Source organism: Rhea pennata, chromosome Z (genome assembly GCF_028389875.1).
Source record: "Rhea pennata isolate bPtePen1 chromosome Z, bPtePen1.pri, whole genome shotgun sequence".
In the NCBI taxonomy this organism is placed as follows: domain Eukaryota; kingdom Metazoa; phylum Chordata; class Aves; order Rheiformes; family Rheidae; genus Rhea; species Rhea pennata.
Window position 1 is genome coordinate 38472935 of NC_084702.1, and position 24431 is coordinate 38497365.

Below are 24431 nucleotides of genomic sequence, written 5' to 3' on the forward strand. Positions count from 1 at the left end.
GCCTTCTGCCAACACTAAGCTCCATCTCTTCACTTCTAGCCATTTGCTTTTACGTAAGTTCCGCTCACCTCCTAAACCACCACCTCATCCTAGGAAGCTCATTAGGATTTGAGTCCTCCAACACAACATCGTCATTACAATAATCTTTACAATTACTTGCAAGTGCAAGACTGCTTGGCATGCCTGTAGAAATCATGCTGAAAACCTAAATCAATTAAAATATAATCTAAATGAAAGCAGATATATTACTAACTCCGCATTATTGTTATGAAAAAGCACAGCAGTGGTTTAAATACACAGGTCAATACCTGAAATCTACCATAAGTTTGAAGTGGTGGTTAAAAACCTTTTAATCAGAATATCTGTTTCACGCAGATTTTGGTAATAGTTATTAACTCTTTCCAATAAAAGTCCTAATTCCAGATTGTTGTTTCAATTTCCATTCACAGTCCACCTAAAGAAAAAAATCCTGCTCTGTGAAATAGCTGAAAGTCTTCCTTGGCATGGAAGATGTTTGATCTTTCGACGTTAAGTGGCAGCATGAGCTGCATACTCTTCTTGCCTCCACCTCCCCCCTTTTTTCCTGTGGCTGTTCTGCCTCTTTGTTTACTCTAAGCAGATCAAGCAGATTAAACAAACTACCTCACTCAAAATCAACACCAAAACCCCCCAAATCACCAAAATCTAGAGAAGCAGTATTGCACAAGCTAAGCCCCAAAATGAAATAGTTTTACTCTCCTGCATCCTCCTCCAACCTCAGAACAAGAACACTATGTTAAAATTCACGTGTAGATTTAAGCTTAAAATAAATAACACTTTTTGGCAGGAAAAGTTGAGAAAAATATTTTAGTCAAATGTTAAGGTAATTCTTCCTCTTTTTTAATATAATCTTTAATAAGCCACCTCTGTGAGGTTACTTATTTTCACTAAAAGGCATTTGAGAAAATACTCCCCACGATCCTTTCAAGAGGTACTTTCACGAAGATGTTAAGAAAAATAAGCATAATCATAAGGCTCTGTTGTGACCACTGGTCCTTGGGAAAGGACGTGCAGTCCAGGGGAGGAACCCTCTGAAAAAGAGCAGGAAAGTAATCACGTGCCAAGACTGAAGAACGGAACAAGGGAAAGGAGTGAGCTTTCAGGGAGCTGGGACGTAGGTGCAACTGGGAGAATGAGCGAAAATAGAAAGAATGCTCGAGAAAAGCGGTGCCTTTCCTGGTGGCAGGCACGGTGTGACCCTGTTCTGTAATGCCTTGACCAGGCTGCTAAGCTGGAGCTGCAAAAGACCCGCCTTCAAAACGGATTTAATACAGTGCTAGTCTGTTTGCCGGCTTCAGACCCTTCTGTGTTTTGTTGTAACGACACCCAGTTTCAGATTCTAGACATCAAGGGGGGGTTAAGAGATTAGCTGCTTACTGCTGATTTTACCCAGTCTAATTTGCAGCTGGCAGGTTCGGAACCATTTTCAAGGTTTGTCCTTTGTGAACATTACCACGTTACTGAAGTGAAGCTCGTTTTAATAAAGTCTGTCATGTTTGTGCCTTGTCTTGAGGTACATACTAGATGAGGAAGTATGTTTTGAGCTTGAAGTTTTGTACAGACGGAAAAATGAGATTTATACAGTTTGGTTATATAAGTCACCCCGAGTATATCAATTTTTTGTTATGCGAGTGTAAAGCTGATTAGAAGATGTATTAAAATGTAGGCACTTGGGCCAAGTGGTGTTGAGTTGTTCTGCCAGGAATAACAGCGAAAGTTCATTTATCTTGGTTGGCTGTTACACCAAACCGCACATATTTACAGGGCTTGCGAGTATTCAGAAAGAAGCAAAAATCACCTGCCTGCATTTGAAAAATCACAAGGACTAAAATGACCAGGAGAGAAAGCATGAATAAAAGAGTACAAAAGAGATAAACCTGCTTCTCCTTTTAACATACAGAATACAGACTGCCTGGTAATCTTTGGTGAGGAAATACAGAGTTCTAAATAAGTAAGTGAGGGTGGAGCATTGATTTCCGTTTGCATTTCATTGGTTTCAATGGCTACAATAGTGAACGAGACTTTCAGACGTGTTAGTGGAAAATTCATTCTGGAACTGGCAAGACAGGTGAAGGCTGCTGTTAGTAGTCCCACAGCAAACTGTCATATCACTTACGTAACATTTATATATTTTCAAGTAAATCATCTAGTAATCATCTCAATTCATTAACAATCAGGAAATTTAGGCACTTCATAATAAGCTTCTTTTCTGTTTAAAAAAAGAAAAAAGTAGGCCACAAACGCCAATATTTGCACGAGCACAATGTAGTGTACGCAATTAGATGTGCAAACATTTGCATAACATCCTTTCCATATATTTTCAGCATTTTAAGCTATTTAGTTGACATTAGTTAAACCAAATGGATCATTTTTTTTCATCTTACTCAGAGGTGATGGCAAAAACAGCTTAACTAAAAAGAGGGAACAAAGGAAGCGGAATTTGTTTCTAGACTCCTTGCATTTGATGATAAATATTTTGGTTAGAAGAAAGTACTTTTTCAAGTTTATCAACCCTCTAAGGAAGATATTTGATGATATATTCCAGAGCAGTACTAAAGCACATTTTTCCTTTTGCCATTTCGCTGGGCTGTTAAAGGTCTTTCATGAGGCACCAGAGGCTTCATGATCTCTTGATATAGGTTTGTGAAGAGTTAATATAATACCTGTAGCTGAAATGGATAAAGCATCGCCATACTGCACTGTCAGAAAGTGCTGTCACTCGCAGATTTATCAAATGAACAGTGCCTCAAGTATTTGTTTCTCTGTGTGCTTTTGCACAATGATGAACTGCTCTTTACTGCCTGATCAATCTTCTTTTTTTTTTTTATGTAGACTTACCACTATTTACGTTTTGTGCTTTATTTTTCATTGAATTTTTCAGATTCAATGAAACATGGATAAATGCAATTCATCATGCAGAATATATGGAAATCTAACTAGTATCACAGCATAAGAAAGCACTTGAGCATTTTGCTTAGCAGCACCGGCTACCAATAGCTGAAAGGTGTTTTAGAACGCAGATTGGCAACACTTACTTCCATGCACTTGGGTTGTTAGCTGTCATCACTCAGGGACATCACACATTAACTTTGTGCTTCTGCTGAAACAGAAACACAATGCTTCCCCTTCTGCAGGTTTCTGTTTTCTTCTCCTTTTGAACTACCAAGTCATAATAATGCTGAGCATTTCCATGCAGTCCTTTTTTTTTTTTTTTTTTTTTTTTTCCCTGAAAAGATAGCAGGCTAAAAAGGAATGAAAACATCAATGAGAAGCAGATGCTCTTAATCTTTTTAACTGTAGAGTGGACCTGGCCTGAACACTGAAATTCCAAAAGAAAGGAAAAAGAAGAGTTTGAAAAACCAATGCAAATCATACCCACCTTAATCACACATGGAACAGCTCTGATTTAGGCCTCTTAGTGAGGAAGACAATCTTTTACAATGGTGTTGTACAAATCCAGCATAAGCTGAGAAGTAGGGATTTTGGGGTTTTGCCAGATTTCCTGATAGGAATAATCTTAAATAAATAAAATAAAATAAAATAAAAAAAGTCAGTAATTTGGACAGGATCATATATTCCTAATATACTCCTATGCAATGTACAAAGTGACTCAAGAATATACAATTTAAACAGTAAAGATGATTAATCAAGAAGCTCAATGATTCAGCCTTTCAAGAAAGCACAGTAGTAGAAAAAGAGGCTTAGGTCAAGGTGAGGAGACATCTCTCCCTGTCCTGATATCGAACTCATATTTCAGATATTCTGTTAGTCGTTTTTAAAACATGGTTATGGGAGTTTATCTATCTGTTGCCTGGAAACTAAGTTACTAAGAGAACTACGCCAACAAATTTTCTCTTTTATCGTCTTGTTAGTCTCATAAACTTCAAATGTCATCATTTTAAGACAGACTTTTCCTGACTCACTGAGAGAAAAAAAATGTTCCCTGCTTTTGTAAGATACCATGTTTAATAGAAATAGCACAATTTGTTCCTACAGCTCAAAATAATTCATAAGGCAAAGGAGTCATTAACAAGAGAATCGTTGTGTCCAACGATGATACAAATGGCTATGATAAGAGTGCATTTAATATCAAATAGTAAAGTTATTAATGAAGCCTTTAGGCTCTTCAGAGCAGCAACGTCTTTTCATTCAGTAACACGTATTGCAGTGGGCCCCTGATACTTGTATAGACAAGATGTTATTGTATAATAATAAGCAACAAAAAAATTCATTAATACTTGATCCCAGAAATTCAGTACTACAAAAAAATGCATCTTCACAAGACAGTGACATTAAAATTTAAGACTGTCCAATTAAGGAAGATTTAATGCCTAACAATTAAATACAATTAAAATGCCTCAAATACATTTAGAAGCATGAGATTCTATGCTTCTTTTAACTGAATCACTGTTGCAATCCAAGACTAAAAAAAGATATACATCAGATTTTTAATCAATTTTGACACACCTACCCATAATACTTGCATATATATATATATATGAGACACACACAAACCAGATGTGTATAAAAATCTGCAACCTAATCCTACCATATATTGTACTATATATTCTTAACAGTAAAATGAATCTGAGGGAAGATGCAACAGGAAAGTGCACAGCTGTACTGAAGAGTTTGAAAAGAGGAACAAGAACTTAAGCCATGATATTGAGAAATGAAGTACCTAACCGGAGTGGGTTTAGGTGAGAAGATACTGGAGAGAGTCTATTTTTATGGTATTGGTGGGACTAATGGGCCAAAGAGCACTTCTGTTAAAAATGTAGTTCTGTTGGTTTATTCAGCTAAGGATCTTCTTTGATGTCCTGTATACACAGAGATCTATACTTGGCAAAGCATAGGAACCTATCACAGGATAAGCACAAATTATGATGTTTATTCAAAATTAATGAATTCATAAGCAAACCACTTGACAGCACATATGCATCAGATTTAAAGGCCTCCTTCCTTAAAAAAATAAAAACAGAAAAATCTACTTACCAGCATATGTGCTGATTGCTGAATGAGCAACTCTGTATTATGTACATCATTCCTCAATATGTCAAAAATCTGTCTTACCATTCTTTATTTTATAAAATTCTGACAGCTGCCTTAATAAACCTCTACTCTATAGCAACTAGAAACTAGAACTAGAGAAAAATAAGTGAATTTGTGATTCTATTTGAATTTATTACATATGAAAATGATAATATCTTGAATGAAAATACCTCAGCTTTTTAACACTAATTTTCCATCACACTGACCACCAGGAAACTTTTCATAATCCTGGTAGGTTTTGTAAATTGAGTATCATTCTTTGAAGAAATGATTTGCTCTACCAGAGCATTTGTTTGGACCCCAAAGCAGGAACTGGAATCAAAGCATGGTGGCAGGAAGCTAAGTGAGCAGTAAAACATAATTCTTTGAAAATTCATACTGCTCCTCCTGAAGCACTGGTCTTCTGGAAGGGGGTTGCTCAGTGAGAAATCATTTGCTGAGTTTTTAAAACTCTACAGATCTCAGTTCAGCACAGAAATTAATTTCATTCACTGTACTGGGAACATCTAATATAACAGAAAGAAAGGTAACATTGTGCAGAGTAGATGCTTGGAGCACATTAAAAATGTATATGTCTGATCAAACTTGTGACACTTTGGTAGTACAATGAGTCATTTTGCATATAGCTCGCAATAAGTGCCTATACAGGGAACTGGCAGATATACATTGAAAATTTACACTGCAGGCTGACTAGCGTTAGAAGCCAAAATATAATGAAAATTCAAGAGAGGAATGCACCAATATGAAAATCCTTTGCAATATATGCATAAAATATAGAACTGAATTTTTAATTAAAAAAAAAAAAGAATAAGAAAATGATTAGCCACGATCTTTAAAGGAAACAGGTAATGACGATGAAATTGCTAGAATTATTTCTGAGAAGAGAAAGCTTAATTTTTGGATGAGCTTTTGATCCCACTTTACTTACAGGACTGTTCCTCTGCAGTAAGGTTACATACCTTATTTGCTTTCAGGAGACACAGTCTTGGCCATACATGAGAATGAGGCAAATCTTAGGAGAAAAAAAAAAAAAAAAAAAGAGAGAGACTTTTTGATTTAGCACAAATCAATGTAGCTTAGCATAATCAATTTAGTTCAAGTCAATGTGATTGCATACATTTGTCAAGAAAGAATAATAAAGCCCTCAGCAGAAAGTTCATGCAAGTCTCAAGACCATTTTTATGGACAATGTAATACAGGGATAGCACTATACAAGGAACATAACCCATCACTCTCATTTGGAGCATGAAAGCGTATGTGAAAGCTGTAAAATTGTGATGCATTACTGTAGACCCTGGACTGGGGATGTCTACGTTTACCATTGTACGGAAAAGAGAGGCTCGGGGTTTTACCCTGCAGATTCAGACACCCTTCAAAACAAGGCTACTCTCAGGCCTGAACAGGTGTTGATACTGCTTTACAATGAAGGGATATAATCCTCTGCTTTCAATGCAAGTAGCATTATTTCTCAAAACAATGCTTAAGGGAACACCATTGCAACACATGAAAAACAGAATCAGAATCTACTTGTGCCAATAGATTGGGACTGCATATGCGCCCTTGGTTCATCAGTGAGAAAGTAGTATCTGAACATCTTTAATTCAATCATAAAGAAAGAAATTTTCCCACAGAAATAGAAACAAGATAAACACTGTATGTAAGCAGATGTGTCTCGCTTGTTCCAGTGTATGTTATGTAAAGGAATTCTTGTTGATTTTAATGACATTACTTGAATGACATTCGTTTGCATGAGTATTTGTAGATTATGGCTATAAAAAGGAGAAAAGTCTGAAAAAATCATCTCCAAATATAAATTGTATAATAGTATAAAGACATTTTTTTTTCAGAACCAGATTTCTCATGTTTAATGCCATTTGAAATAAGGGCAGGAGTTGCTGCCAAAATTTTAGCTATGCTGTGTCACAATATAAAAATTTATTAGCACTCATGTAATTCTAAAGATATCCAAAGTGCCCTGGCAGCCTTTAATCTTCATCTTTTTTTTAGGGTAAAATTCAAATAAAAACATTATCCTAGCGCTAAGAAAGAAGAAAAAAAAGATATTTAGAAATCACAATGACATGACAGCCAATTTATGCTTGTTTTATATGCTGGTTTCTATAACTATATGTTAATCCCCTCAACACTGGAGTCTCCAAACAAACAAGTGGAGTAGCAAGGTACAAGAGTAGCAAGCAGTGTGGCTGGAGGACAGAAGTTATCCACATATTGGTCCAGTATTACTTCAAGAAGTGCTGCCAACTTTAACCTCAACATTACCTAAGGTTTGCAAACAAAAACTGTCCCACTGGGCCAGTCTTTTCTACACAGCTGTAAGGCATTTTCCCTTTTTTGATGACAGTGAATGTGACCCAGATTACCAACAATACCTCTGATAATAGCTTTTTTCTATTACATGTCCCTTTGAATGTAAACTTGATGGACTACCATGTGTGTTAAGTATGCATTGTGAAATATAAACCACCTTGCTTCTTTCAAGTGCACGCTTTAAAATTTTCTTATGTCTCTGAATTCTCTTTTTAGCATTTATATCGACAATAATGCAAATCAGATGTTTCAAAGCATTTCTACAAAAGGACTTTTGGATTTATTGCAAGTGTTAAGTTCTTGCTCATTTGCAGATAATTTCAGAGTCTGAGTGCTGAGTCTGGTGGCTTCTGCCACTAGTGCAAATACTTCTAGATAAATTCTGGAAGTGAATCTTTTGTAGTTAATAGCTATAATTGCAAAACTCATTAGCGCTAACGGCAGGGCCTCTAAACCTGCCAGTGCCATTGCATGAAAATTTCAGTGTTGCTTAAAAATTGCCCCATGTTGGTAATATCAGTAAATGCTGTGCTTGGTTAAAAATTCTACATAATAGGCATTTTACAGTTCCTGTATTTTATTCATCTTGTTGATGTATATTCCTTCTGTGAGCTTGATCAAACTTCTCTATTCTCTCAATTCTGACAGCACACTACAAATCTTGGGGATATTCAGTCGCTCCTGTAAAGAGGAATTCTGTAATCCAAAACATTAAAATCTTGTAAGATGACAAGGAGTCAGGAAGTACATAGGAAACCAATCCGATAACTCAGAATCTGAAACCTCTGAGAACTCCTCCTCATTCCATCCACCTCCTCCATAACTGCTTGGGCATTATGATTTTTCCTTTCTGTGCTCTAGGACGTAAGATACATAAGGCTGCATCATATAGAAATAATGACAATGATGAGATTCTAAGAAAGCCACCAGAACCATTTCAGCTGAAAGATAAAGGCTGAAAAATGCAAGGTGTGAGAAGAGATGAGCCAGAAGTACAGAACAAATTTGCTTTACAGGGACAGGTGTAAGACAGCTTCAGCCTCCCGTGTGAATTCCTCTCTCCTTTCTACATCATGATGCAGCATGTTGGATTTGCTCTCTCCAGGTCTGTGCAAAAGGTACAGACAGCCCCAATTCCCTGCCTCTGTTAGCCAGAGCGTTTGTTCCATCTGCAAGCCCGCGTCACAGGTTTACCCCGACAACGCAGTACAGGTGTCTTATACAAAATAGCATATCAGTCTCCCTGTTTCACCTTCCAGCTGCCACTGGAGTTCAGAAAGCAGGCAGGTTCGGTATCAGAAAGCCTTTTATGGTTTAAAGGAGCAGGCTGAAAAAGAGATCCAGATAGGGCAGTTCTAAAGAAACAGCCAGAATCAGAGAGGTTATCTGAAATGACTTTTTGAGTTTGGTTTCATATGTTCAGGCACGTACTTGCAACAGTCCTCTGTAAATATAAGTATGAACTCCATATTAATGCATATTAGCAGCAAGGCCACACAGAATATAAAATGCATGATTCCTTCCTGTTTTATGCATCGTTTGTTTGCAAAGGACATATGCATCAATTATTCTCCATGCAAAAAGATCAGAGACTATTTAGAGTACTTACAACTTTAAAATGTTAACACATTTTATTGGGATTGAATGAGATAAAAAAAATGATTGGGAGTAACCAGTTCTACTCATTACATTCACAACTCACTGAAAACACTCAAATCACCTCTGTATGTTAATACAGCCAAATACATATCCTTGTATGCAAGCTCAGAAATTTACAGACTGATATATGCACATGCATATTCAGTACTCAGATTTTCCAAGCCTGACTTGAAATTATTTTTTCCAGGTGAGGACTGGTCATTCATCACCTAATGAGTTACTTTTGTAGACCAGCTAAATAGCCTTCAAAGACAAACAAGCATTATTTTTTTCCATCTATTTACTCTGCTGTTATTTCTGTTACTCCAAATAGGTTGAGTCAAACTGTTCAAATTTTTAAAGCTATTTTTTTCCCTCAGGAAATATCTCCTCAAACTAAGCTTCTAGCTTAGATGAGAACTGCTACCATATTAATTACAGTATACACAAATAGACTATGCTATAATATATGAAACTTCTATTAAATGGGCTAAAAACACAGGAAAAGTTATCTTTAGCGTAACGACCTTGAACTAATGCATTTGCATTTATGTTAGAGTGGTATATTTTAAAAAATCTATATACTTTAAAGGCTCTTATCTCAATCCGTATTTGTTTTCATCCTTTTTTTGAAGAAAGAACAGCGTCATAGACATTTCAAGTTTTCTTTGAAGGTATTCATATCAACACTTGCAAATGAAAACAAAATGCAGCTGTTAAAATTTCGTATCCCTGTTGCTCTAGTTCCTCTACACTTTTCATCCTACAATGTTACAGAAATGATGTTACCACATTTACTGAGGTGGAAAGAGGTAGGTTGAGTATGGAACAGGTCTTCAAAGACTCAAGAAGTTTAATGAAAGAATGTGAAATGATTTACACGTACTCACAGAAAGTGATGTTGTCTCAAGAAACAGTATGTACATGACAGAAAACAGAAAAAAACCCCACAGATGTATTCATATAGAAACACTCAAATTCTTTTGATTTAGGATCTACTTCATCCAGTCAAGAAAGTATTTAAAGCTTTAAAAAGTTTTTTTTTTTTTTAATTGAGTCTTTAGGAGTTTAGTTATGCTGTCTCAGTATGATGTTTACATATTCAAGGAGGCTAATAAAAACTTAGAAACACTACTCTAAGACTCACTGGAGTAAGGACAGGATGCTGCAAACTGGCAGCAAAAATGTTTCTTCTTCTCAGGGGGGAAGTCACTCTATACACATCGATTCAGTGATTCCAGCCAGGTCTAGACTAGCTGTGCACAAATGGTGCGTATAAGGGACTAATAATTGGCATGTGCACAGCTACAACGGTAGCTACAATCTCACATTTCTAAGATACTTTTGACTTTTCAGGTGGATGCAACAGTCATTACTGGAAGAAGTTACATTTTCAAACTTTGATTTATTAGCTATAAAGGCTACATACAATTATTTCAGTGTTTTTAGGTAGTTTTCTATGAGCCCTGGAATCATGGCAGTGGAAGCACTACAACTTAACTTTGGAAGAAGCAGATGAAGAAAGCCGCAGAATGGTTATAAAAGTTAATAAGCACTCTAAGATATGTACAATATACTAAATAAATTATATCAGTTATATATGCATTCTCTGTGGGTTAAATTGCATAATTTATGACTCTTCTCCCATTTCTGTCATACACAATGTACACACATTGTGGAATGGTACATCTGTGTTATTACAACTATATGTGGAGTGGCAATGTTAGATCTTGGTGCTTTTTATATCTCTGGAGTCACTGTTTCCAAGAAACTATATAATGTACTGCAAGCACCTACCTTCTATGATTCTAAATGTGACTGACTGCCAACTTGTAGAAGATAGATAGAAAATATTTTCAGATCAGAAGTGACCACAACTCTTGTTAGTGCTGCTGCTGTTGTAGACTCTGAGAAAATCAAATAAAACTGCACTTAGAAAAACAACAGACACATTTTCTGAATGATAGATGCCTCTTATGAAAACCAAATTATAGCTGCTTCTTGCCAGCAGTTGTTAAGTGAGAAACAAATGTTGAGGCTTTTACAGAACTTTTGCACAAATTCACTCTTGCACAAAATTTCCATTTTGCCCAAGCAAAGCTGGGTACCCATTACTGCTCATTCATAGTAAAGGCAGGAATTCAGGCTTCTCAAGGGAAAAATCAACAAACTGAACCTTGGGAATCATGGTAGGGAAGGGAGAGGAGGGTGGAGATTGGAACCTGTGACTCACAGACGTAGACTCGGTAGAGCATTGGTCAGTAACGCTGTTGCCTGCAAAATAAATACCCAGTCTACCAGGGGCTGGGACCTTCAATTATTTATCTCGTTTAACTGAAGTTTCAACTCAAGAATGAGGTGATACTTCCCCAAATGGCCTTTGAAAAAAGGCATGTGAACATTCTAAAGCTGAAGGACTGAATCCTTTTGCAGAGCAGAGAGCAGACCTTTTCAAACACCTGAATAAACACAAGGAATAAAAGAAGAAATAGTTGCTGTCATTCCTAAAAGGTGGTAGAGGTTTCACAGCATTCAGTGCAAACCTTAATCTAATAGACAAAATCTTTCTACTAATGACTCCTCTCTTATCCGGTATCATTGGAAGAGAGAAGAGTTAGAAAAATCAAAGAGCTGTGAATTTTTTTGACACTCTTATCTAACACCATGCACCCAAGGCAAAGCAAGATCAAAGTATTCTTTAAGCCTCTTAATAGCCATGGCTTTAAAAAGCACTATCAACGCGTATAGAGTAAGTTTTTATTACTGTCCTTTCTTTGCATAGAACTCAAGATAGTCTTTATTTTTTCAGTGATATTTACATCAATACTTGATAAGTTCTGCTTAAGTTCTGCTTTACATAGCTTCTCTGTACATAGCTTTTGTGTTGAAAACAGCATTGTTCTGTTAGCTCAACAACAGGTATCTTTGCCATTTATCTTTAGAATGACCAAAAAAAAAAAAAAAAACAAACAAACAAACAAACAAAAAAAAAAAACTACTTTGTTCACTCACTTAAAAAAATCTTTGAAGACAGTATTGCATACAAGGACATACTGAAATTCTTGTGAAGGGAACAGGGAGTAGCAACACACCAGTCAAGAAGTTCTGAGCTAACTGCCAACTCTAATCTTCCCGAACAGGCACAGAGCAGCAGGGGCCTTCGAGGACCTCAGCCCCAGAACCCAGCTTTGAGGAATTATGATCCAAGATATACATTCAAACCCAAAGACCCCTAAACACAGAAATCACTTCAGAAAATCTTGGCTTTGTACCTTTTGAAACTTCCTAACTGTAGGAGCTAGGCTTTTGGGTATGTAGCAAGTATTGTAATACCAGGACACTGACACACAGGTTGTAAAGCAAAGCCAAATCCTATGTTCTTAATGATGTACACAGCATGGCTGTTTTCTCTCTGCTCTCTCTCTAGCTAAAGGACAACTGATTCGAAGGATAACCTCCATTTTGGATGTCAGTGGGGCAAGATCTTCACAAGATTCCAGAATTTTTGTATAAAGTCATAAAATATGGGAAGTGAGTTGTGGCTTTCCTTTCCTATAAATGCGACAAATCCATCTATATTGGGAATTTCCTGGTATTTCAGCCACCAGTGCCCTGCCACAACAGTACTTGGAAAAGCACACCTCACGGGCAAGGGAAGGAGATGTTTACAGCCGTACTACTTGGCCTTTACTTTTAGTAAGGATGGTGCAATATGACTAGCATTTTTTTTACTGCTTTATAGATGGCTTAAATTAACTATTTCTGATAAAATGCTGCTGTGGGAAAGCATGTACTCTTTTCTTCTGCAGCATAAGTAATCTCAAAAAAAAAAGCATTTGTCTTCATCATCTTTGCCATTTATAGTTGTACTTTTTGATTGCAAGCATGATCAAACAGAGCAGAAAATCAATCTGTGAGTGCAAAGAGTGATATGAATGGTAATTTGAGATACTTAGTTCTGAGGAGGCAGAAAAGGACAATTAATATATCTGCAAGACAGGATAGCTTCACAATTTCACTAGTTCATCAATTGATGGTGTGCCATGTATAGCAGTTCATTAATACGCTAGTCATTGAGTGTATTATCAAATGATTCTTTAACATAGCTAATTAGCATATAGCTTTCCCTATTGTCTTTTTTCTCTGGGCAAATGAATACAGCCAGGAGTCCCCGGTTATTAATTCAGATTATCTTTTTCGCTTCAGGCAAAAAGCACTCACTGTATATTGAGGAAGAAGAAAGATAGGAAGAGTCAATAAAACAGCCACTTTGACCAAAAAAGCACAGAAAGCAAACGAAGAACTAGACAAGCCGTATTGGTATGACAAAGGCTGCAGAGGGGGAAGGCATAACCTTCATAAACCAGCGTCTGGTTCCAGTCCAACTGCCAGGGCAGCAGTAGGCAAGTGAGCAGGTGAGAACTACCCAGGTCGTGTGCTAGAGTCTGAAGAAAGGCGCTGCTCAAGACTCCAGAAGGATTTGGCTAAGAAAGTCTCTGGCCCTGAAAGACAAATTGACTCACTAGCCGTGGCTAACATCTTGCCTGGTGGTCAAGAGGATAGAAACATGTTTCTGACATAACATTCTCAGTAAAGTGTTGATCATTTTTCCCCGGTCTCTACTAGCACTCAGATGAAAAGCTGTTTGTACTTACTTATATCCATCTTCATCCATTAGAGCTACACTTCATTCAAGACTTCTCTTTCGACTTTCAGTCAAATCCCCTGAAGTAGGTGAACAATTCCTTGCAATCAGCTCAGCAGTGGAAGAAATCTGATGCTGAACAAAACAGAGTAAAAAAGCAGTAGAAGCATGTCTTTCTAGGAGACTCTTGGTAAGCTCTGTTTATCATCAGACAAAAAATCAGTTTTTTAAAAGAGAAACATAAGAAGAGGAAGAAAAAAAAATGCAGATTCTTCAGTGTCTGCAGAAGAAGAGCCAGAGCAACATGACAGAGAACTAAATGGATCTCGCACTTTGTGCACAGGCTTGTCCAAGGTTAGGGACAAAGGAGAGAACATGACACAGAGATTTGCATCTATGCTCTAAGCATCCAGGGTGCAAAACCAGCCAGGCCAGGAGAGTAATTCACCAGCTCTCGCTACTGTTTGGGAGTTGGTGCTTTTAGGAAATGAGAGCACAGCAGCCCTCTAAGGTCAATTAATCTTTAGAAAAAGCACACATCATCTTAAATTCAAAACTAGTAGATTCAACAGCATGGACATCTGCAACTGCAGCACCTTCTAGTGCCTGACAATTTTCTTCTGGAGTTTATAGTCCTTATAGAAGTTTTTTTTTTGTTTGATTGTTTTTCGATATTTAATAATAAAACGGGAAGCATCTTGCTAGGGTACACAAAGATGTTCTGGGAGAACATTTCTGTGTTATCAGTAATTTTACATAATACTTTTTGAATGTCATTTAAGATCCATAGAATCCTAAATAACAAGCATGTTAACAGAAAAATCCTGTTCTTCTATGCAATAACATATTCTTAGAATATCATCAGTACTTGCTGTTAGAAATGCAGTAGATTTTGAGTATGAAGATCAATAGAGTAAACACTTGCTGCATGGATTCACACGTAAAATAAACAATATTTTTTGATTCATCCTGTGTTAATTATCAGTTACATGCTTTACAATTTCTGTTCCATTACATGACCTAACTAAGCAAGACAGAAGTAACTGGGGATTCAGTACATACACAATAAGCTGCTCTCAATGTGCCACTATAAATACCCAATAACTATTTACTGCAAATTTTATGACTATCCTAATAAAAATCAATACCTCTTCGTGTGGCTTAAAGAGAGTTCATGAAAGCTGCCACATGCTATTAGAATTTGTGTCACTCATTACTGAAATTACCAACTTAAATTTTCGTTGATAAAGCTTAAGTGTTATTGACAGTACATTGAAAATTATAGTAATGTAATTTTATATAAAACAAATTATTTTATCTGTTCAACAACACACTTAATGTTGTGCACAACACAAAACGAAGACAATTCCTTTTCCATAAAAGTTTTGCACCAAACCTCCAGAGTTGCCCAGAGGGGAGTAGCTGGACCCCATTTGATGGGACTCCAAAGAACCACAGAGAGCAGTTTACATGACCATTGATATAATGCACAAAAAAACTACTGCCCACCGAGAGAAGCAAAATAACACCACAGATTTTTTTTATTACTAAGGAGTATTTTGGGTATTCATACCGCTGTTCCATTACAAGTATAGCTTAATGCTGTTTAAACAGAACATACCGGTATTATGCACTTTCCACGACAGACAAAATGTAGTTGGCTTTTGCAAACATCTACATCTCAGACAGTTTGGCTGTTAAAATATAAGAAGCTCACAGTCTAGAAAAGTGGTAGGAGATGACTTGAATGAATGAGTGAGTCTATTTTCTTCCAATTAAAAAATGAAAGTGAAAAGCAGCAAGCATCTTAGAAAAATAAAGCATGTGAGCTGGAACTGACCCATGTGAATTCTAACTTGGACGATCTGCCTTGGCAAGTGTTAAGAAGTCGGAAAAAAAGCAAAAGCCATGCAAGATCAACACGTTTATACCTGTGTATCATTAAACATTACTAAAAGGCATAAACGTTTCTAGCTTCTACCCTCTTAATAATAAAGTAACAGACAAGAGCTAATTCATTTTCGGCTCGAAAACATATGCAGTACAAAAGAGCCAATGCAGATCCATTTGTTTTTTTCAGTTCCAAAATGATAAAGCTCATGATTTTTTTTCAAGCAGTTAAAGTAATCTGATTCCATTTATTACAATTGCTTTTGTTTGGTGTTGCACCACGAAGTTCCTTTTCAGTTGGTTCTTCCCATATGTGTTTTGTTTAAAATCATGACAAAAGTCAACGGAACTGTTTGTCCTTTACTTCTAGCGACTCTCCAATAATGCTATCTTTCCTATTTCAACTGAACATAAAAGGGAAATTTAAAGAACAGCCGTGAGAAAAGTTTGCATATCATAGTGATGCCGTATAAAAACAATTCCACTGAGCACATACCACAGCATAGTGTGCTAAGTATCACCAGCTGTTTGGAAGTACTAGGAAAGCTGGCTGGCTGAATATCTAGAGATGACTTTTAGATTTTTTAGAATAAAGAATTGTGTCAAGTCTTGATGATCCTGCAAGATACATTTTTTTAAATTTTAGATATCAATGTTTAATGTAGATATCCAATTGCATGCTAATATTCTAGCATATTATGGTAAGGTCTGCTAGTGAAAGTAAAGACTTTTGGATAAAGCCCTTTTTTAAAGTAATTAGTACAGCATGCAAATAAGTAATAAAACTAGTATGCATCAAGGTCAAAAATGAGTAATTCATAGAATTTGTCAAGAGTGCTGACAAAATATTTGACCCTTTCATAAGAAAGGGTTAGGAGAGATTAAAAGCAAACCAAAAAGTAATTTTGCTCCTGTAGTTTATAACAAGGACTCAAACTTATTTGGATTCCACACATCTAAGGAAATAAATCAAACAATTAAAATGGCTTGGTCAGCAATAAAGGAGAAAATTATTGGAAGAGCACTAAACTGGCTGAATGCAATAAAAAAAGCCGAGGAGCAGCTCACACAGAACAAGAACAGCCAAACGGTAACAGATAAAGCCAACAACAGAGTTAATCCTTAAAAATATGATTTGGGCAAAAGCAAGTGATGCAGTCACTTCACATTTGATAAAGAATTAATGATCATGATGCATAGCTAAAGGAATGAGACAGCCACATTACCCTATGAAGCCAACCATCTTTAATGGCAACAGAGCTCTAACCCGACCTCCTGCTGTGCCAGCCAAAGATGCTTTTACTTGTCGCAAGTACACATTTTGATAATTTTGATTCATTGGCACAGATTTTGATTCTGAATCTTAGCAACATTCCTCCTCCGTAGCAGTAGAAATTTAAATAGAATGCGAGCAGAAAATGGTATCAAAATGAATGAATTCAGAATTTCTATTTCTACTCTGGAAATTTCATGAAGTACTGGACTCTAAATCTGGCCAGAGAACTATGTGGAAATGACTAACCACCATATTAGGCCTTGAATCAAAGTCACTTCAAAAAAAGTGAATATTTTCCATTTAATTAGACATTTTGAGTTGCTATTTTCAGCTCTTCAGAATTTTATTATAATAGATCTAAAGGATGATACATAGGTGAAAGAATGCAGATTAACTGGGAGAACACATAGAAAAGAGGCAGTGAAAATAATTTATCTATGTTTCGGCATTTTGATATCTGAAAATATGTAAACATACTTAATGAGAGGATTGATTTTCTTTTGTATAAGTGCTTTAAGTGTCTTTGTTGAAAATATTTGGAGAAAGGGAATGAGATGCAATCCAGTATTATTAAATTCGTGGACTAAAGATGTCTAAATCTTCAGTTTTCACTAGTATGTAAGGAAGAGCTGTCATTATGTATTTTGTGTGTGCGTATATATCTATATATATATTATAAATACATACACTATATGTGTATATGTCTATCTATAATATTTTTCACCTCAGCTTTTAGTTTTTTGATATTACTTATTCAGAAAAAGACTAGAAATTTTTGCAATATGTATTTGGAATAAATCATTTTTCATCTTTCAACTGTTGGAAAATGGTCTCTTTACTGAACGTAAGGTACAGAAAACTGTTGGTCTGAGTTTATTGTTTTCCAATAGAATTTTTGATTAAACTGATTCAGGAAGAGACAGTATAATGTTCCAGTCAGGTTTCCTGTAAGACTATACACCCATGCTTATTCTCTGTATAAAGACAGGGAAGAAGAAAAGAAGTCTTATTAAAAAAAAAAAAAAAAAAAAAAAGTCAGAAAAGGTTAAATTTTTTTTTTTTTTTTGAAATAAATCCATAGTAATACTAGCATGGCCACAAATAAAGAAATGTGAAGAAAAATTGAGAGTAATCCTAGAATAATACAAGAATGATCCCAAACCAGAAATATTAGCGTAACATTGCCCACAAACTTAAGTGTTTTTTTTCATGAAGGACATTTCCTGAAGTTAATAAAGCATTCATTATTTTTAAAACGAAAGGTAAAACCATGTTGATTTTCAGTATTTCTAATGTTGCTAATGTTCCCCAAATAACATTCTTCTAATAAGTGAAAATCACAAACGAAACTACGTACAAAACAATTGCTTCAAACAAGGCATGAACAAACTTGCTTTTTCTGCTACGCATTTTTGTTCTTAAACAGAATAAAATGCTACATGAAGAAAACAATATTTGCTCTTGATTTTAGGTCAATAATCTCTATGTTTCAGAGGAGCACATTTAGGACATGCAGATAGTACAGACTGAGGTCCTGAAGTTTAACCTGCGCTGCTGTAAAGGAAAGAAGAAAAAAAATCATCCTTAAGTTCTGTGAAATTGCTGTGGCACCATCGTAGCGTAGCACTGGAAAAGCAGACGTAAAAATCCTTGTTACGAGATACTTGCTGGGTATCACTGACCAGGAACTAACGCACACAGCGTTTGTCAACCCAAACAATTCAGTCAGACAAAATCTTCCAGGAAGAGAATCACCTAAGTAGATGATGGAAGGGATTCATATGGGTCCCCTGTCTGTTAATTTGTTAAATATTCATCTCCCATTAAAAAAAAAGAGGGGGGGGGGGAACTGTATGAAAACAGCTGCAGAATCAAGTTTAGCTAAACTTGATTTTGGATGTGTGGGGAAACAGACCACGATTAATTTGCCATTTCTTTAAAAGAGAAGGAAAAATTTCAGTAGACTCTCCACTGCCGAAAGCAGACATACACCCTTTTTCCCCCAACATCTGGATAATACTCTTTTCATATCCACCTTTCTTACTCTTAAGGAAAAAAAGTTGTATAATTCAAAATTACTTATGTTTTTAGAAAATTAGAATTTTGGTTTTCATGTCTTCCCTGCTATCTTTTCTTCTAATTAAAACAACATAGAAAGACCAGAATATGAACTTTTCTGTAAAATCAGGTACAATATTTCAAAGCAAAACATTTTTAATTATTTGATTTTTTAAACTTTTGTTGATTACTTTGATAAAAATCTAATCTTAAAAAGTTTAATCTCAAAATTTGCTTTCAGGGAGAAAAATACAGAGATATTGTGCTACACTGTCTTACACGTTCTAGTGTTTTGCTAAAGTAGTAGGAAAAGAAGACTTGTCCTCAAAAAGAATGGGTTCCTGTTCACATCAACAGATTAAGTGAACAATTACTAAGAGAAAATACAGCCAAGCACTTGCTGTTCTGTCACCCAGAATTTCAAACATTATTGCTTACTTTATTTTTATGAGATATACACGGGAGTTTTTCTAATTTGTACTTATAAAAATCACTAAATCTTCAGCATTTTAGCTATGCTGCAATACTAGCAAATAACAGGAATAATCTAATTTAAAATGGTGGCAGATTTCAGTGAACGTTTACTGTTTAAATTTTAATATTTAATACTATCTAAAATGTACAATTAAATCTGCCTTTAAATAGTTTTCCCTGCACACAGATAAGTTATGCATGCTCTGTGTTAAAATACACAAAGCAAAAATGCCAATGGAGCCTTCCTTGCATTTTCCAGCTCACAACATGCCCTTTGCAGTGACCAGTGAGCAGTCATAAGCGACATCAGCAGGCTCAGCTATCTCAGTCAAGTTTTGAAGGATTTGTGGCACCTTCACATCAAAACACACTGTTTTCTCAGTCTTAAGGTCATAGATCATACTCAGCCTATTTTAGTTCATCGCCGTTTCAGTAATAACATGGTGTGAAGCAAAGGGACGAGATCATGAGATGAGATTGAAGCAGGATGGTAGACAGCTGTCACTCAAAACACAAGAAGAAACCTTTGCAATGTTCAATTAACACTGACCAGAAAAAGGGATAAATTAAGCAACCTTCTTCACAAAAAACAGTTTTTAACTCTGAAAAACCCATTTGTACCCCACAGGCACATTGTGAATAATACATAGCTTTTCTAAAAAAATGGCATATTGTTTATGTCGCTCTCCTACCTGAAGGATATTAGAAAAACAAGACTTCTGCCTTGCTGGAAGAAAAAAGTCAAAACCAAGATGATAGGCTTTTTATCACACCTGCAAAGACACATACACAAGGAACGCAAAGAAAATCATCTGTTCAAGAAACGAATTTCTGAAGCAGGGGGCCTTAAGTTAAGGATTTTAGACAACGAATTTTTCATGAAAAGTTCAAATAAGCAAAACATAACTCTACTTTTCTTTGGAAACGATTTAGCCAGATGTGTAATGTATTTACTTAGCTCCTTCCCTGTCTAGTTACTCTGTACTGGTAGATGGTGACTTCTCAGTAACAGGTAAGACCGACAGTCTAGGAATGGAAAAAGTCTCCGTGAAAACAGCAATTAAAATTGGGTAGTAAAATACACTAGTATAAAACAGCATCTCTCCTTGGCTCCTCAGAAAAAATTGCTAACACTATATATAAGCAGTTTAAAACAGTATTTTGGGATTGTGCAAGTCTCCGGTACAATCTGTGCTGTGTCAGATGTCACATTAAGATGATAATATTGGAGAAAATGGGTCCCCCTTCAGAGCTCATCTCAGCAGCTCCTGTTCTCTCAAGAACAGGATTGCTAAGACTGCGCCATAGTCTAAAAAAAGAGAGAGAGAAATAGAAAACTTCTCACAACCAAGTGAATAATAAACTGAAACTGATTGATCCATCAAGGCTCCTCTTTGAACTATGTCATGTGAATGCTGAGGCAGGGATGTAACAGACAAGCTAAAAAGAAAAAAAAATCCAAAGGGAAAAAAGCACTCAAGCAAAAACAAACAAAAAATAGATTAATACTTTTATAACAGCATGACATACAGGAATAAATCCATGCCGTCTAAGGGAACTTAACTGAAATAGAGATGTACTGCATCGCAACTGGCACACCTCATTAGAATCAGAAAGCTGAGGATTTGACAAAAAGTAAAAATCATTGTAAAACTTCCATCATCACTCAAGTTAATCCAATCAACTAATCCCACAGATTTCTTTATCTATGTAGTTTTATAGGTCAGATTCCCAGGTTCAGACAATTTCACAATTATCTCCTTAAAAGCAAGCAGAGAAGCACTAAGCGTCTGTGTACCTGGGGAACGGAGGTGCAGAGGAATTAAGTGCCCAACAATATATAAAATTTCATCGCAAGACCTACAGCTTATCCACGATCTTTCAAGACGCAGCCTCGTATCTAGATCGCTGCTTCTCCAGGACACTGACGTAACATACTGGCTGATGTTGCCACCGCAGCTGGAGAGCAGCAGATCACCCCACTCCTGCAACGACTTAACGGCGTTCTTGGGAACTACTCCGTGAGACAGGGCAATTTCTCCCTGTAACACCAGAGGATCACAATCAGCTAAAATCGACTGGCTGACGTTGTTGTAACATTTCTATTCAAAAGCCTTCCTTCCTGACCCAGCCAACGTGAGGCGCCGAAGGTGCGGGTGGTGCCGCCTGCCCTTCGAACGGGCAGGCGTGAGAAGGGAGTAGCTTCCAGGTTCCAGCAGGACAGCTCAAATAAACTTCTCAGAAGAAAACAAAAATTGCAGTGCTTGATCAGCAGGCAGAATTCTCTAAACAACGTTTCTTGCCACATGCTGCCTACTAGTTCAGTCAGACTGCTATTTGTTTAACTTCCGTGCCACGGAGCCTTCCTTTCCTCGACTCATTTCTGTGTTCTGCTAAAAGAAAAATACAAACCTCCCAAATTACATTTCATTCACAGTGCTTCCGACTCTGTCGGTGACTTGCCAGCCTGCAGACTTATAAAATAGATGACACAAACAGATTAAATTACCAGTTTTATAACTCATTTTCCCTAAAATCATAATTATTTAAGTGTATATACAGTATATACAGACATGAAATACACAGAGAAGGAAACATTAAATAAAAAGGGATTTAATAGTAATGACTCCTTTGTAGCTATTGTTTCCTTACGAGACAGATCTGCGTTAGCTGTTACTAATGAAGCGCTACACAGATAGGAAGAACATCTGATTAGTGCCCAATATTCCAGCTCTGTGTATGGACACTGTTAGAACTCATTTGTCTTCGTACATGTCTTTCAGAAGGAATCCACAAATAAAATATGTCTTCATGTGAAAGACTTACCATAAATATAAAAGAAACAGAAATTGTGGGGGAATTACACATCTCATTCCAGCTAGAATGTCCTTTAAACATGCCTAACATCCATAGTACGGAGGAGTGAGCACCATTTTCAAAATCTGGGCTGCTGAAAGCTTTTACATAGAAAGTTACTGCATTAGAATTTATTACTGTCACAGTTGGAGTCATTTAGCTGGAAAAAAAATATAAACTTAGCTTTTATAGCAATTACTTTTATTCTTCAGAAATCTTTCTCTGCAAGTTTCCTTTAGGAAGTTTCTTTTCTTTGGTGTGCCTTTTTTGAAATTCTGGCTAATTAATACTTTCTTCTTAGTAAAGTTTTAAGATCATGGCTCTACAGTAAGTTTCCCCAGTGCTTAACCTGTAGTAAGTATTAGCAAGCTACTACTTTATGAATTTAAAAATAATTAAAGGCAATTACACTTGTCAAATCAATGAGAAAAAGCACATTATCTATTTTTAAGCTGTTTTGCCCACCACTTAACGTGATTTAATGTAAGCAGAATTATGTATGTACTTAATATGAGCGGTAAGAACTATGAAATAAAAAGGGACACAGGAACAATGACTATATATTAAATGTGAAGCAGTTTATTTTTAATTTATAGATTTAATATACCAGACTAAGATGATATACCATCTCACATTTAAGTACTTACGCTACCCTCAGTTGTACTAATAATCACCTAAATCTTGCTGTTTACATCCACTGAATCTCATTTGTGTTTTAAACACTTATTCCTGGGAGTGGGAAAAAAATAAATAACTAACCCCCCCTCCCCCAAACTGTATTTTTTCCCCTGCCCGTACTCCCAGCGAACTTTGCCTGCAGCCGGCGCCTGCCACCCACGCGATGACTAACAGGAAGCCGAAGCTGCGCTGGGTGCTGTGGGTTTCCCTTGCTGTCAGGATACATGGCAATTTAGGAGTCGTTTCCAAATTAATCTGCACGAAGACACCGGCCGTGGGCAGGCAGCATCTGACAGACTCAAAACCAGAACGGAGCGGTATCACTAACCCGTCAGAAAATTTTCTCCCCCTCCAAACTCAGCTCTGATAATAATCTTTCCTACCCCTTGGTCTAGAACATAATCCGTTTCCCCCCTTTGCTTATTAATGTCATATTTCTTCGTTTTCCCTGCTGCGGTTTCAAAGCAGCGGTGCCACGACGCAGCCAAAAGCCGGCCGGAGCGCGCGGGGCACGCGGCTGCGTGGACGGGGAGGGAGACGCTGCCGCGGGGCAGAGCGCGAGGCCCCGAGGCGGCGGGCGGCGGAGGCGCGGGCTCCCCGCTCTCTCGCCCGCCGGGCAGCGCCGCGGCTGCCCGCCGGGCGCGGGACCCACCTACGCGCTCCGCTGTCGGCCCTGCGACCTCTCGCCGTTCCCGTAAGCAAATCCGTCAGCGGAAACCGGTCACCCACAGCTTCGCGACCGGCGCCCGCCCGCCCACCCGCCTCGAGGCGGCGAGCGGAGGGGAAGGGCCAGCGCAGGGCCTGTGCTAAGTTAACTATTTTAGGCTCAACCATTGATCGTCTCTATTTTCGCGCTTACAGCAGCGAACAATATCAAGCCGAAATGGCAATTTGCTGTGTCAGAGTAACATCACTCACCAGGAGGAAGCTCTAGCGAATGCAGCTACGGACAAGTGCCCTCCGACATCGGCAGCCCTACCGATCCACCACGTCTTTAGTAGCGAAGCATCCTTGAACTATTGCGGTTGGGGCGGACGGAAGCGGATTTTTACCAGCAGCCCCCCTGCACTTTACAGGTGCTTGGGGAACGGTGCTGCGCTGCTTACGGCGTGCAGGGAACAGTTACGTGTTCACTCGCAGCGAATTTCCAGGGGCCACAAACAATTCCAGAAGGTCTTGAGGTAACATACTGCCTCCAAGTCACACGGCGGGAACCTCTAGCTTAAACCGTTTTAAGGCTGCCAAAGTCTCTCAGGAGGTGCTGCTGGCAAGCTATACTAAAACTATTAACTCTAAAACCCGAGCAGAACACAGAGCAATTTGTTACCCTGTTTTATCTTGTATGCACTGCATCCTAAAGCCAACATTTTTGTGTGTCTCTTGCTTCTCCTGCACATTCTGAGAGCCAAAAACAATAAAAGTGCCATATGGCCCATGTACCATGTTTATAAAAATGTTTTTGGCAGTTTCTTCTGAAGAAGTAGTATTGTGGATGGA

The 24431-nt window shown here is 37.3% G+C and overlaps 1 long non-coding RNA gene across 2 annotated transcripts in view; it reads right to left on the reverse strand.

The window, feature by feature from the left end:
- The window catches only part of LOC134153685 (uncharacterized), a 48079-nt gene extending 24165 nt beyond the window's left edge, over nt 1–23914 (reverse strand). For both annotated transcript variants that reach the window (XR_009961203.1, XR_009961202.1), the window contains exons 1-5: nt 23853–23914; nt 13713–13837; nt 10855–10964; nt 6051–6103; nt 3419–3555 (exon numbers count right to left, since the gene is read on the reverse strand). This is a non-coding gene — a long non-coding RNA (uncharacterized LOC134153685). The remainder of the gene's footprint in view (nt 1–3418; nt 3556–6050; nt 6104–10854; nt 10965–13712; nt 13838–23852) is intronic.
- Between the last annotated feature and the right edge of the window lie 517 nt (nt 23915–24431).